This window comes from Rhinatrema bivittatum, chromosome 5 (genome assembly GCF_901001135.1).
Source record: "Rhinatrema bivittatum chromosome 5, aRhiBiv1.1, whole genome shotgun sequence".
Lineage (NCBI taxonomy): Eukaryota > Metazoa > Chordata > Amphibia > Gymnophiona > Rhinatrematidae > Rhinatrema > Rhinatrema bivittatum.
In genome coordinates, this window is record NC_042619.1 from 141,763,961 (window position 1) to 141,778,402 (window position 14,442).

Genomic DNA, 14,442 nt, shown 5'->3' on the forward strand with positions numbered 1-14,442 from the left:
CTTAGGCATCTGTACTTGGACCGGTGCTCTTCAATGTATCTATAAATGATCTGGAAAGGAATATGATGCGTGAAATAATGAAATTTGTAGATGAATCAAAATTATTCAGAGTAGTTAAATCACAGCGAATTATGACAAATTTCAGGAGGACCTTGCAAGACAGGAATATTGGGCATCTAAATAGCAGATGAAATTTAATGTGGACAAGTGCAAGATGTTTCATATAGGGAAAAATAACTCATGCTGTAGTTACACGATGTTAGGTTCCATATTAGGAGTTACCACCCAGGAAAAATATTTAGGCATCAGTGTGTTGCAGCAGTCAAAAAAGCAAACATAATGTTAGGAATTATTAGGAAGGGAATGGTGAATAAAACATAAAATGTCATAATGCCTCTGTATTGCTCCATGGTGAGCCCATACCTTGAATATTGTGTAAAATTCTTGTCACTGTATTTCAAGAAAGATATGGTTGCACTGGTGAAGGTGCAGAGAATAGCAACCAAAATGATAAAGAGGATGGAACAGCTTCCATGTGAGAAAAGGCTAAAGAGATTATGGCTGTTCAGCTTGGAGAAGAGATGGCTGAGAGGGGATATAATAAAGTTCTTTAAAATCATGAGAGGTCTAGAATTGGTAGATGTGAATTGGTTATTTACTAGGGATGTGAATCGTTTTAGGACGATTAAAATTATCGTCCGATAATTTTAATATTGTCTTAAACTGTTATGGAACACAATACAATAGAGATTCTAACGATTTATCGTTATAAATCGTTAGAATCGTGAGCCGGCACACTAAAACCCCCTAAAACTCCACCCCCGACCCTTTAAATTAAATCCCCCACCCTGCCGAACCCCCCCCCCAAATGACTTAAATAACCTGCAGGTCCAGCGGCGGTCCGGAACGGCAGCGGTCCGGAACGGGCTCCTGCTACTGAATCTTGTTGTCTTCAGCCGGCGCCATTTTCCAAAATGGCGCCGAAAAATGGCGGCAGCCATAGACGAACACGATTGGACGGCAGGAGGTCCTTCTGGACCCCCGCTGGACTTTTGGCAAGTCTTGTGGGGGTCAGGAGGCCCCTCCCAAGCTGGCCAAAAGTTCCTGGAGGTCCAGCGGGGGTCAGGGAGCGATTTCCCGCCGCGAATCATTTTCGTACGGAAAATGGCGCCGGCAGGAGATCGACTGCAGGAGGTCGTTCAGCGAGGCGCCGGAACCCTCGCTGAACGACCTCCTGCAGTCGATCTCCTGCCGGCGCCATTTTCCGTACGAAAACGATTCGCGGCGGGAAATCGCTCCCTGACCCCCGCTGGACCTCCAGGAACTTTTGGCCAGCTTGGGGAGGGGGCCTCCTGACCCCCACAAGACTTGCCAAAAGTCCAGCGGGGGTCCGGAAGGACCTCCTGCCGTCCAATCGTGTTCGTCTATGGCCGCCGCCATTTTTCGGCGCCATTTTGTAAAATGGCGCCGGCTGAAGACAACAAGATTCAATAGCAGGAGCCCGTTCCGGACCGCTGCCGTTCCGGACCGCCACTGGACCCGCAGGTTATTTAAGTCATTTGGGGGGGGGGGTTCGGGAGGGTGGGGGATTTAATTTAAAGGGTCGGGGGTGGGTTTTAGGGGGTTTTAATGTGCCGGTTTTGCGATTTTACGTTTTTTCGATTTTTCACGATTTTTCACGATATTTTACCCCCCCAAACGGCAACAATACGATTCCCTCCCCCTCCCAGCCGAAATCGATCGTTAAGACGATCGAGGACACGATTCACATCTCTATTATTTACACTTTCGTATAATAGAAGGACTAGAGGACACTCCATGAAGTTAGCAAGTAGCACATTTAAAACGTATCACAGGAAATTCTTTTTCACTCAATACACAATTAAGATCTGGAATTTGTTGCCAGAACATGTGGTAAATGCAGTTAGTGTAGCTGGGTTTAAAAAAGGTTTGGATAAGTTCTTGGAGGAGAAGTCTATTAACTGCTATTAATCAAGTTGATTTAGGGAGTAGCCACTGTTATTACTGGCATCAGTAGCATGGGATCTACTTAGTGTTTGGGTACTTGTCAGGTACTTGTAGCCTGGATTGGCCACTGTTGTAAACAGAATGCTGGGCTTGATGGGCCCTTGATCTGACCCAGTATGGCAATTTCTCATGTTCCTTTTCTTGTGTTCTTATGACTTTTCCAAACAAGCCAGACTGGTCCTCTGTACAGAGTTCCTGTGCCAGCTAGATGGAAGAAGATTGCTGGGCCCATCCTGACTACAGAGTTCCAATGCCAGCTTGATGGAATAAAACTTATGGTTCCTTCCTAACCTCAGAGTTCCTGTGCGTCTAGATGGAATAAGACCTCTTGGCCCCTCCCAACTAGAGACTTCCTGTGCCGTCTAGATGGAAGAATAATACTTGGACCATCCTCACTACAGAGTTCCTGTGCCGGCTGCTGATATGGATGGTCTACTGTCAGCCTGCATTGAATTGCTGCTTACTTGTTATGCCATCCTCTATGCTCTGCCCATAGTCCTGTCTCTTTGTTGCCATCTCCATCATGTTTTATCTCCTTGTCTTGCTGCTGGTGTCTCTTCTCATCTCATCCTGCTGCTGTCTCCGTGCTGTCTTATCTCATTTCATCCTGCTGCTGCCTCCATGCTGCTGTCTCATCTCATCTCATCTCATCCTGCTGTTATCTTCATGCTGTGCTTTCTAGTCCTGGTCCTGTTGCTTCTGTGCAGTGCTCTGTGGTCCTGGTCTTGCTGCCTTCCACTTAAACTTTGCTGCCATGGCTCTTTTTTAGTCCCTTTTCAGTACAATCTTTCAACATGGACTGTTTGGGCCTTCTCTTAAACTTTGCTGCCATAGCACTTTTATAGTTCCTTTTCAGTGTACTCTTTCAACATGGTCTGTTATGGGCTTTGCTTGTTATCACATTGTTGTGCTGGCATGATCTAACATTTAGAGCTGAACTGTAGCTATTGAGTTGCCCTCAATAGCTACAGTTCCACTTTCTACGTTCTTTGTTGTAATTATCATTTTTCTAAAGGATAATATAATAATACTCTATATGTCATGTTGCCATTTGTAACAATGTATATACATGCATTCTCAAAAAGTGAAGGTAAGTTCAGTTACAATATCATGTGCTATTTGATATCATGTCCTAGCATAAAGTGATTACAAAAGAAGTTGAATTGCTTTGAAAGTTGTGACTACAAATGTTGTTTAATTAAGTAGTCACATATTTTGAAACTTAACTTTCTGGTTGTGTTTTTTTTATTGTGTGTTTTTTGTCTTAAAGTGTGACTGGTTAGCGGTTTGTGAACCACATGACCTTGATTGCTAGCCATTCCAACTAGGCACATTTCTTACATGCAATACCATTTAGCCTTGGTCTTAAAAGAAAAGCTTATTGTATGCTCCCAAGAAAGACAGAAAGAGCAAAATATGAAACTCCTTACTGTGGAACTTCATAAGTGGCTTGTGTTGCCATTTCCAGAGAGCATATTCTTAGCTAACTATTGGGTACATGGGCATGTATTTGAGATGGACAGTTTGGACACTATCTAGCTAGTGTTTACCTTAATATACTGTACTCTGGAATAGATGTAGAAATGCTTGGCTATAAGTGATGTAGCCAGGTCTTTACTCTGTTGGTAACAAATAGGTTGTATTGCTATGCTAATGTCAATGCAGCTATAACAAACCATTGGCCTCTTCCATTGTGAAGATATATAACCACTGACCAAACAATGGGCCTGTTCTATTCCGTCTAGTACCTAATGCAGTGATCACATAGATCTTTAGTCAGAAGCCTGCTCAAAAAGTACATAAAGCTCTTGTTCATCTCTAATGAGCAGAAATTTGGAGCTGCAGGTGCTAGACCCAAAAGTAGATAGTGTACATATATCTCTTATTTGGTCTTTGAAGTAACACAAATGAGTCCACAAGAGATAACATTGGGGCCCTTACATTTGTCCTCACTCCACATAAAAGGCAGGAATTGCATTTAATTTTTTAGGTATGACAGTTTAAAATAAATGTAATAAACTTGAAGCCTGCTAGAACACTGTGTCATCCCAGAAAATAGCCTCCTTATAAAGCTCATACAGTCTGCTGTGTGACAACTGAGGAGTCATGGAGGTATTGAAGATAGAGAGTCTCCTCTGCGTAAGAGCAGAAAAAAATGAGGCCTGCTGTGGCTTGGGACCAGGCAGATTTCCACAGACTCCCTACAACCTCAGCACTGCCTTGGATTGTTGATCAGTAGATAGCTATGAGCTAGGTCTGATCTTTTTTGTAGTTTATGTCTCGTATGCATAAATTATTTCTAAGATCATGTTTAAATAACATACAACAGAGGAGGTGAGGTCTGGGTTTCATGGGCCTATTACACAGCTTCTTTTGGCCTAGATTCAAAAAGATGAAATTTCTAATATGTTCTCTCACCCTAGCTTGATGGACTCTATAACAGGGTACCATCAATCTTGGGTGAGAGAACATGGTACAAAATGTAATCTTTTGGAGACTTTATTTACTCCAATTGACAACAAATATTAACCAAGTTGTACTGTGCTTTTCCACTTCCTACATCTCACTCTACATGTGAAACTGGCCCCTAAACCCCATACCACCACTAACACCTCTCCTCAACCTATCAGGTGGCCCTCCTATAGAGATATAAATAGGTGCACATAGTGAGGCTCTTTCTCTCTCTCTCATTCTCTCTTTCTCTCTCCCACCCACCCACCCAGAAATGACCAAAATGCAATTCAAAAAATGTATCATAAATTGTGTTATGGCTATATCGCACAGCGTATCGCTACGGGAAAAGGTATAGTTATTTCCAGCATTAAAACTGTGTGACATGGCCCCTAATTTTACTAATTCCCACCCATTACTCCTCCCCAATCCTGCCCACCCCGAAAATTTGCATTCGCACTGTGTGGTACAGCTCATGCAAAAACATCATAATGCACTTTCATGCATGACCCCCTTTGTTTGGTAATGGAGGAAAGGAGAGGAGGAGGGAGATTCAGATATAAGCTTTTATGCTCTAGAGTTTTTACTTAGCTGGTTATCATAGATTTTCAGTGCTAACTAGCTAAGTTTAGAGAGATTATGAGGGGGATATTTAGTAAGCCAGTGATCAGCTAAAGTTACCCAGATATCTTTATATGGGTAACTTTAGCTGAGTATATTCAGAGACTTGTCCTACTGAATATCTGTAACAAGTTATCTATTAACTTTACCCCAATAACTTGCCTTTTTTCCAGTGTACTGCATATGGACCTCATTATGATCGTAACATTTAAACAGGTGTGCTGGCACACGTGTGTGTGTATTTGTCAGCTCATGCCCAGGGACACGGCATTTTATAACATATATGCATATAAGCGCGCATATTATAAAATAGCCTGACTGAGTGCACATGTGCGTGCAATTTTGTGGATGTGCACCTATGCATGCAAAGGCTGCTTTTATTGCGTAAGTAGGGGGATTTAAAAGATACAAGCATCAACACCATTACCAGTTTTACCAGTTCATTCCCAGTTCACCCAGGTAAGAAATAGGACTTCCAAGCCCCACTAATTTAATAGCTTCCCTTCTTCCCTTCTTCCCTTGTTAACCCTGACCCTTAAAACCCCTCTCATGTGTTTAGCTTTTTTTGCTTTATGACTTACACACCATCCATAGTAGAAGTAATGTTTGGTGACAGGGGACCCCAGTGTGTGCCTGTGCACGTAAGCATTTACATACAAATTTCAAGGTGAAATCCAGGAACACCCATGCCCCACCTAGACCATGACCACATCCTACAGCTTTTTCAGAACTTTTCATTTGTGCACATAGTGTACCTGAAAATTTTAACTTGCTCTCATCTATTCTGAATTTTCCTTCCCCTGCCAATCTGTATCATGGTGCATTTGTGGTCTTTGTACCTCAGGAGAACTGACATTTAGAGGCTGATGTACTAAGCTGCAAAAGTTTTGGGGGAAAAGGTTTTTATGTGGCAAAGTTTGCAAAATGCAAACAAAATGTAAAATTGTAGGAATTGTATACTCGTGGTTAATAGGGATGTGCTTTGGATGAACCTCTCAGTTCGGCCTTCATTATCGGCCTGCCACTGGAAATTTTGGTTTCCCGCAGTTTGGGCCTTTAAAATTCGGGGAGACCCAAATTTCGGTTTGGTGTGCACTAAGTCCTGTAAGTGTGTGCTAACAATTTTTTGTTAGTGTGCACTAACGGGAGTTAGTGCGCATTAAACCCGAAACAAATTTTTCCAGAAATTTCAGGAAAAATTCCTTCGGATTTCATGCTCCCCAATCCAGGATGAATTAGGCAATTTTGTTGAAATTTCCTTAATCATCCTGGACGAATGCATATCCTTAGTGGTTAATAACAGGCTGAAAAATAACTGGTTTAGAATTCTAGGAAAAGTGAAGTGTTGCGGATGGGTTATGGTTTAGACAAATGTAAGCTATTGATTGATGAGGTAATGGTCTTGGCAACTGAAGTAAAATCTTTAGGAGTTAAGTTGAATTCTGGCTAGAATTTGGAGAATCAGATATTTAAGGGGTTTTGGATATCTTATGGATGTTTTCAGGTGGTGAGACAACTAAAAACATTTTTGAATTTCAAAGCATGAAAATCGGTGATTTATGCCCTTGTAATGACAGTTCCTGATTACTGTAATGCCATTTATTGGGTTCTCCCTGGTGTTATAATTTGAAGATTACAAGTAATTCAGATTATGGCTGCCAGGCTCATTATGGATTGGTCAAGCTACAGCCCCTTTACTTATAAAACGTCACTGCTTACCTATGAAAGTTTATTGTAAGTCCAAGCTTTTGATACTCACATGTAAGATCTTGCGTGGAACATGTCCTCTGCATACGTACCACCATGTGGATTGAAATTTGTAATCTAGAAGCTTGTGTTCACAGTATTGCCATAAACTGTGATTTCCATCAGTAAAATCCTATTGACATGTTAAATTGCAGAATATATTGTTTTCTATGGTGATTCCCAATTTATGGAATTAATTACTTCTGTTGTTTAGAGAAGAAACAGATTTAATACAGTTTTGGCAGCAAATGAAGACCAGTCTAGTAAAGGAAAAGGGCATGGTCTGCTTTGAAAGGTTAAGGCTATATATATTGGTTCTTTTATTTTTCTTTAAATATTTTTGTTTTCGTCTATTTTATGTTGTTGGTTATATGTAAAGTAAATATTATTTTATGTAGAGAACCAAAAAGGGAAAACTTTCTACATAAAAGTAAAAAATCATACAAAAGAGCAGAAGTAAAAATATTTTTGGTAAAATTATTTATTTTCTCAGATGTGTTTACATTTCAAACAATCACCACACATGATAACTTTCAAACTAGCATGCATGTTATAAAATAGATTGGATGCATGCCCTTGTGCGCCCAATTTTAAGTGGGTGCACATCTGTGCATTCAAATGCCACTTGTACTACATAAATGGGAGGATTTTAAAAGTGAAATGCACTGACACCATTGCCAGTTAAACCATTTCATCCCCAGTTTGACTAGTTAGCAGCTAGGTTCACCAAACCCTCCCTAGTTTAAATGCCTTTACTCCCCCTAGTTAGCCCCAACCCTTCAAACCCCACAAATATGCCTAGTAGATATAAAGTTATGAAGCAAGGGATCGGAGTGCGCACCCAGGCATGTATGAATTTATACACACATCTCTAGTTCATGCCCCCAAACACTCATGCCCCGCCCAGGCCATGCCCACATATCGCCCTTTTTGAAAACTTTTGAGATGTACATGTATATGGGCAGCTTTTAAATTCTGTTCACATATGTGAACCCAACTTGTGCGTGTATCTCCTGGTTTTGGTGCATGCCGGGTTTTTAACATTCACCTTTAAATGTTGAAAATTGTGTATATATGAAAAACTTTCTGAAACAAAGGGGCATCAAACAGACATGTCAAGAAAGTAAACGTTTTACTCCTGAAATTGCATCCTGTCCATCATCAATTGCCCAAAATTTCAATTTTCTCTTTTTTTCTTTTATAAATCGAAACATAACACCGGTTATATATGTCAAAATATTCATATTATTCCACCAGAATGTTCATATTTATCTATTTTATCCTTTGTGTCCCATAAAAAACATAATCCGGAGTTGAATTTGTGAGAAAGAATTACTTATTTTCCAAGTTAGACTTTTATCTGTTCTTTGCAAAAAAATCAATGTCCAACATCAACATATGAATTTACAACCGAGCATCAATGTTTCGACTGGAGCTGTGTCAGGGGAAGAAGGATGTCAGGAGTAAAAAGTTTAGATTCTTAACATGCCCATTTGATGTCCCTTTGTCTTAGAAAGCTTTTCATATATGCACAATTTTCTATATTAACTGTCTATTATGATTATTTGAAATGTAAACACATCTTTAGAAATAAGTTTTGTGACAAAAATTGGTTTTGCTTCCACTCTTTTGTGTGATTTTTATATTATTTTATGTACATCACTTTGTGTGGTTTTATTGTAAATTCTGGAAAGTGATTCATAAATATTATTAAACAAACAAACAAACACATAAATAAATAAATAAATAAATAGATTGCTGCTGCTAATCAAGCCACAGAAATGCAGCCATGCAGCCTGTTAAAATAATGCTGTTTTCTGAGCTCTCAAAATTACCATTTAACCAGAAGCAAATACAAACCAGACCTAAGCAGGTTGAAGAAAAAATCTATTTCTAATGTTCTTTATACTAAAAACACAGCAAAATTAATCAGCCCATCTTATCTTCTCAGAAGTCAAAACAAACTTAATTAATTATCTCTGACACAGGCAACTTGAAGACTGGAGAAAGAGGAGGAAAGCATGGGGAAAGAAATAATAAATTACTCATGCTCAAAATTGACTTAAAACATTGAAATAACAGGTTGCTTTCATTATTACAACTTCTTTTTTTAATGTTATCTTTATTGGTATATTAGACATAGTTGAATAACATATCCAGGATAATACAGTGTCTTACAAAGAAAACAATGAAGAATCATAAAAGGTACAATATATCTCAGACCACAGACACTCTTTTCAAGTGCACATTAATTTGGAGCTATTATTACACCTTAGATATTATGAAACAGAACTGTTCAAACAGGAGTAAGGACATTAGATCAAAAAAAGGCTAACTCCCCTGAAAGTTGTACATTGGAAGAATCTATCATAGCTCACAAGTGCACATCAAAAAAAAGCTCTTAGGTAGAAATAAATAGATACAATTTCCAGCAGAATAATCAATAGGAGAAATATTTCTCATATTTCTTCTTGTATCTACTACACGCACACTCCTGGAATTCTGCTGAAATTTTGATTTACTGTCTCAAACTAGTGTAATATAGTTCTGAAAGCTTATCCAACCATGTATGGTTTTCCCTAGAAGGAAAGCAGAGCTCAAAGTCTGGCCAAATTCTCAAAACTGATTGCTGGACAGTATCATACACATCACCATCAGTCGTTTCATCCAATATTGATTGACCATTATCATATTATGCATTTATTTACATAAACAAATTCTGAAGACAGTTTCCAGTTTCCTTTTTATATTCAGCACATCACAAATTCAGCCTTTAGTAAATAACTGGAATTTTCTTGAAAGAACTTTTGTAGACATATTCATCTGACATATCAACCTGTCAACTAGTTTTATGGTAAAACGTGCTTTAGTCTTCTTCACTGGGTGGATGTTACTCTCACTTTCCATTTTTTCAGTTTTGCCATCACTTAGCTCATTGAGGCTTAGATTCATCAAAATGCGCGCGATAATGAAAAGGGGTGTGTATATTCAAATTGCAGGTTGCCACATCACATAACTAAATAATGCATGCAGCTTTGCATTCTTGCTTGCTGCAGTGCATCATCCCGCACTGGGGTGCATCATTGCATGCTGCGGTGTGTCATTGTGCCATGCGATATATTTTTTTTCCATAAGAACATAGGAAATAAGAACATAAGAAATTGCCATGCTGGGTTAGACCAAGGGTCCATCAAGCCCAGCATCCTGTTTCCAACAGAGGCCAAACCAGGCCACAAGAACCTGGCAATTACCCAAACACTAAGAAGATCCCATGCTACTGATGCAATTAATAGCAATGGCTATTCCCTAAGTAAACTTGATTAATAGCCATTAATGGACTTCTCTGTTACATGACGGGGTGTTTTAGTATGCCCTTGGGCCTCAGCCTGGGCCCAGATATTCCGGGCCCAGCCGAGGGTTGACGGTGGCTCCTCATGGCTGACGGGCTGACCCTCTGCCAGGCCTGCAAGCTCCCAAGGCCAACATCCAAGGATGTTGGAAGTTGAATAGTCCTCCGACCATTCCGAGCCCTTTCAGACCTGCTGCGAGCAGCATGGAGCAGCAGGCCTGGCCTGAGGTTGAGGGCAGATGGAGGCCTTGACACAAAGACAGGACTATGGTCGATGCGACGGCATCGCTGACAAACACTTAGTTGATGTGACGGCATCCTTGACAAAGACACTGGGTTGATGTGACGGCATCCATAAGGAAGACACTTGGCTGATGCAACGGCATCACGGGCATGACGAGGAACTTGACATACAAATAGGCAAAAAACGAGGCATGGACATTGTCACTGTCTCTCAGGGCGCCCTACTCAGGCCACCCGCGGGACTGAGTCGTGGACCACCCTGTCCCACTGCGTGCCCTACACAGCCCTTACAGGTTGGTCATGGACCACGAGGAGAACGGGACAGCACAGGGAAGATCCAGGCAAAGAGGGACTCCAATGACAAAGCCGGTGTCACCTGAAGCTCCCTCTAAGGCTGGTGGGAATGGAGGCTCCAGAGCGCAGGGACACTTCCCACCTGCAAGCCATCTCATTCTTGGGCATACACCATCCGAGAACACTGGCTTACAGGAATAGAAGGCTCAGGAGCACCAGACGAAGACGCAGGGAAAAACATCCTGGCAGGAAGACACATCAGGACATGGAGGAAGACTATCATGACGAGACATCAAACATGGACTGGGACCTCAGGCGGAACACCAAGACATGAAGATGTGGAAGAAGGCAGACGAGACGAGGAGCTCCACGAAGAACAGAAGACCTTACAAGATCTGGCAGGCAGGAGCCTACAGAGGAAGTCACGATGATGCAAGGCGAAGAACAGACTGACGACGCAGCCCTTTATAGGGCTAGAGCAGGAAGTCCACTTGAAGGTGGGGCCAGCACACTTCCTGTGCCTGGCCCTTTAAATCTGGCAGAGAGGCGCAGGCTGGCACCTAAGGAACAGGAAATAGGGGCTGTGCAGGACCATGGCCAGCGACCTGCACAGCATCTGTGTGTCAGACGCAGGCAGGGCCTGAGGAGCAGGCCCTGACATCGGCAGCAGCTCCAGCTGCTGCGGGGAGCCCCAGGGGCAGCTCCAGCCACCGGATGGCACCAGGGCCTGCGGCCTAGCACCGTGAAGATGGAGGAAGCATTGGGGGGGGGGGGGTCCCAGCCCCATAGGAAGGCCGCGGCTCTGGCCACAGAGCAGAGGACACTCCAGGATGGCCTCCGGGCCACGAGGCACAAGCGAGACCGTGGCTCCAGCCATGCCGAAGGCTGACGACGGCGTCCTGCCGCGTCGGGTGAAGAAGCAGCGTGGGGAGGTAAGTCTGCTCGCGGGGAAACCCGCGGGCAGCGCGGTTCATGACAGTCTCCTCCAAGAACTTATCCAAACCTTTTTTGAACCCAGCTACACTAACTGTACTAACCACATCCTCTGGCAACAAATTCCAGAGCTTTATTGTGTGTTGAGTAAAAAAGAATTTTCTCCAATTAGTCTTAAATGTGCTACTTGCTAACTTCATGGAATGCCCCCTAGTCCTTCTATTATTAGTCACTTGTTCCAGTGTTCTTGTGTTCCTATGCTTCTCCCAGCATTCCTGTGTTCCTGTACTTGTTCCAGTGTTCCTGAGTTGTTCCTGCTCTTCCGTGGTCCTTAGAACTCACTGGTGTTGTAGGCAGCAATGACTTCCTGGCAGAAGTGATATTCAGTAGCAAGTCCGGGTACGTGGGCCCTCAAGGAGCGAGTACTGATTCCAGATGGCAACTTGAAAGGCAAAGAGAAAGCAGGCGCCCGAGGAGCGGGTACCCCTGGTAAGTCCGAGGAGGCAGTATAAATTAGAGATGTGAATCGGAACCAGAATCGGTTCGGTTCCGGTTCCAATTCAAATCTTACAATTTTTATAGTCCGGCATGATTGGTTTTTTGTTTATCGGCTGCGCCCAAGCCGATAAACAAAAAACCCACCCCGACCCTTTAAAAATGACCCCTTTGCTTCACGAACCCCCCCCCCCTCCAAAAAAAAAAAACATTTTAAAATTACCTGGTGGTCCAGTGGGGCCGCGAGGAGCGATCTCCCACTCTCAGGCCATTGTCTGTGCTAATAAAAATGGCGCCGATGTCCCTTTGCACTTACCATGTGACAGGGTATCCGTGCCACTGGCCGGCCCCTGTCACATGGTAGGAGCACTGTATGGCCGGCGCCATCTTTAAAAATTGTGCCGGCCATCCAGTGCTCCTGACCCCCCCAAGGCTTGCCAATAATCCCTGGGGATCCAGCGGGGGTCTGAAAGCGATTTTGTTGTCGGCTGCCAGTAATCAAAATGGCGCCGATAGCCTTTGCCCACACTATGTCACAGAGGCTTTCGGCGCCATTGGTCAGCTCCAGTCACATGACAGGAGCACAAGATGGCGCCGATGGCCATGTGACAGGGGCTGACCAATGGCGTCGGTAGCCCCTGTGACATGGTAGTTCAGAGGCTATTCGGCACCATTTCATGATTTTAAAGAGCACGGCTTGCAAGTAGCACGGGCACGGAGGGTAAATGGAACCCGGGACCCCGCTGGATCACCAGGGATGTACTTAGTAAGTCTTGGGGAGCGATCGGGATGGGGGGGTAGTTTGTAAACTTTGTATTTATGTAGAAAACTGATTTTAAATGCTTGGGGTGGGTTTTCTTTAAGCTTCCTTTGCCGTTTCGTTTTTTGGCCAGGTTTCAGGTTTCCTCGTTTCGTTTTTCAAAAAAACGAAACAAGAAAACCCGAAATTTACCACGAGGTATCCGAGTCAAAAAACGACCCGGCAGAAAAAAAACGAAGCACATCTCTATTAAACAATGGGAAGCATTCAACGAAATATCCAAAATTGAAGTTGAATCAATGCTAAAAAACTAAACCCAGCCCCACATGCTCAAGACACAATTCCAAACACAAATTTGAAAAAAGTAGCCAACGTAGTCTCTCCAACTCTTACAAAAATCATTAACCTATCACTAAAAGAAGGAAACATGCCAGACTCACTAAAAGGAGCAATAGTAAAACCAATTCTAAAGAAAAAAAACAGCGACCATCTAATCATGAGCAATTATAGACCAGTATCAAACCTGCCCTTAATTGCAAAGTTAATAGAAAAAGCCATACAAAAACAACTAACAGAACACTTAGAGAGCAAAAATATACTGTACCCATCACAACATGGCTTCCGCAAAATCTTCAGCACTGAAACACTACTACTTGCACTAACAGACAACATCATGAGAGGGTTTGACAGCGGTAAACAGTACATTTTAGTAATGCTTGACCTTTCAGCGGCATTCAACACAGTTAACCATGACATATTGATAAATAGATTAGAAGAAATAGGATTAAGCAACTTGACAATCAAGTGGTTTAAATCATACCTAAACAACAGATACTTCCAAGTGCAAATCAAAGAAGTAATGTCAGAGAAAATAAACCTTCAAACAGGAGTTCCACAGGGATCTGCCCTATCCGCCACATTGTTCAACATATACATGCTACCTTTATGTCACCTAGTAGCAGGTTTAGGAATTTCGCACTATATCTACGCCGATGATATTCAGTTAATATTCCCAATTGATGACACAATTGAGAAAACATTAAACTTAGCCAACATGTACCTAGATATAATAAAACAACTTCTAAACCAAATGGAACTAGTGATTAATATAGAGAAAACTGAATTCTTACACCTAGAATGAAAAAACAAAATGATCATTCAGAACCCAATTACACTCAACAACAACCAAAAAATACATCTAGCTGAGAAAGTAAGAAACCTGGGAGTGATAATTGACCCAGAACTAAGCATGAAACAACATATATCTCAAAAAGTAAGAGAAGGATATGCCAAACTTATGACTCTCAGAAGATTAAAACCACTACTAACGCCCACCAACTTCCGCTCAGTCCTACAAGCCTTAAGAACATAAAAAAATGCCATACTGGGTCAGACCAAGGGTCCATCAAGCCCAGCATCCTGCTTCCAACAGTGGCCAATCCAGGCCACAAGAACCTGGCAAGTACCCAAAAACTAAGTCTATTCCATGTTACTGTTGCTAATGGCAGTGGCTATTCTCTAG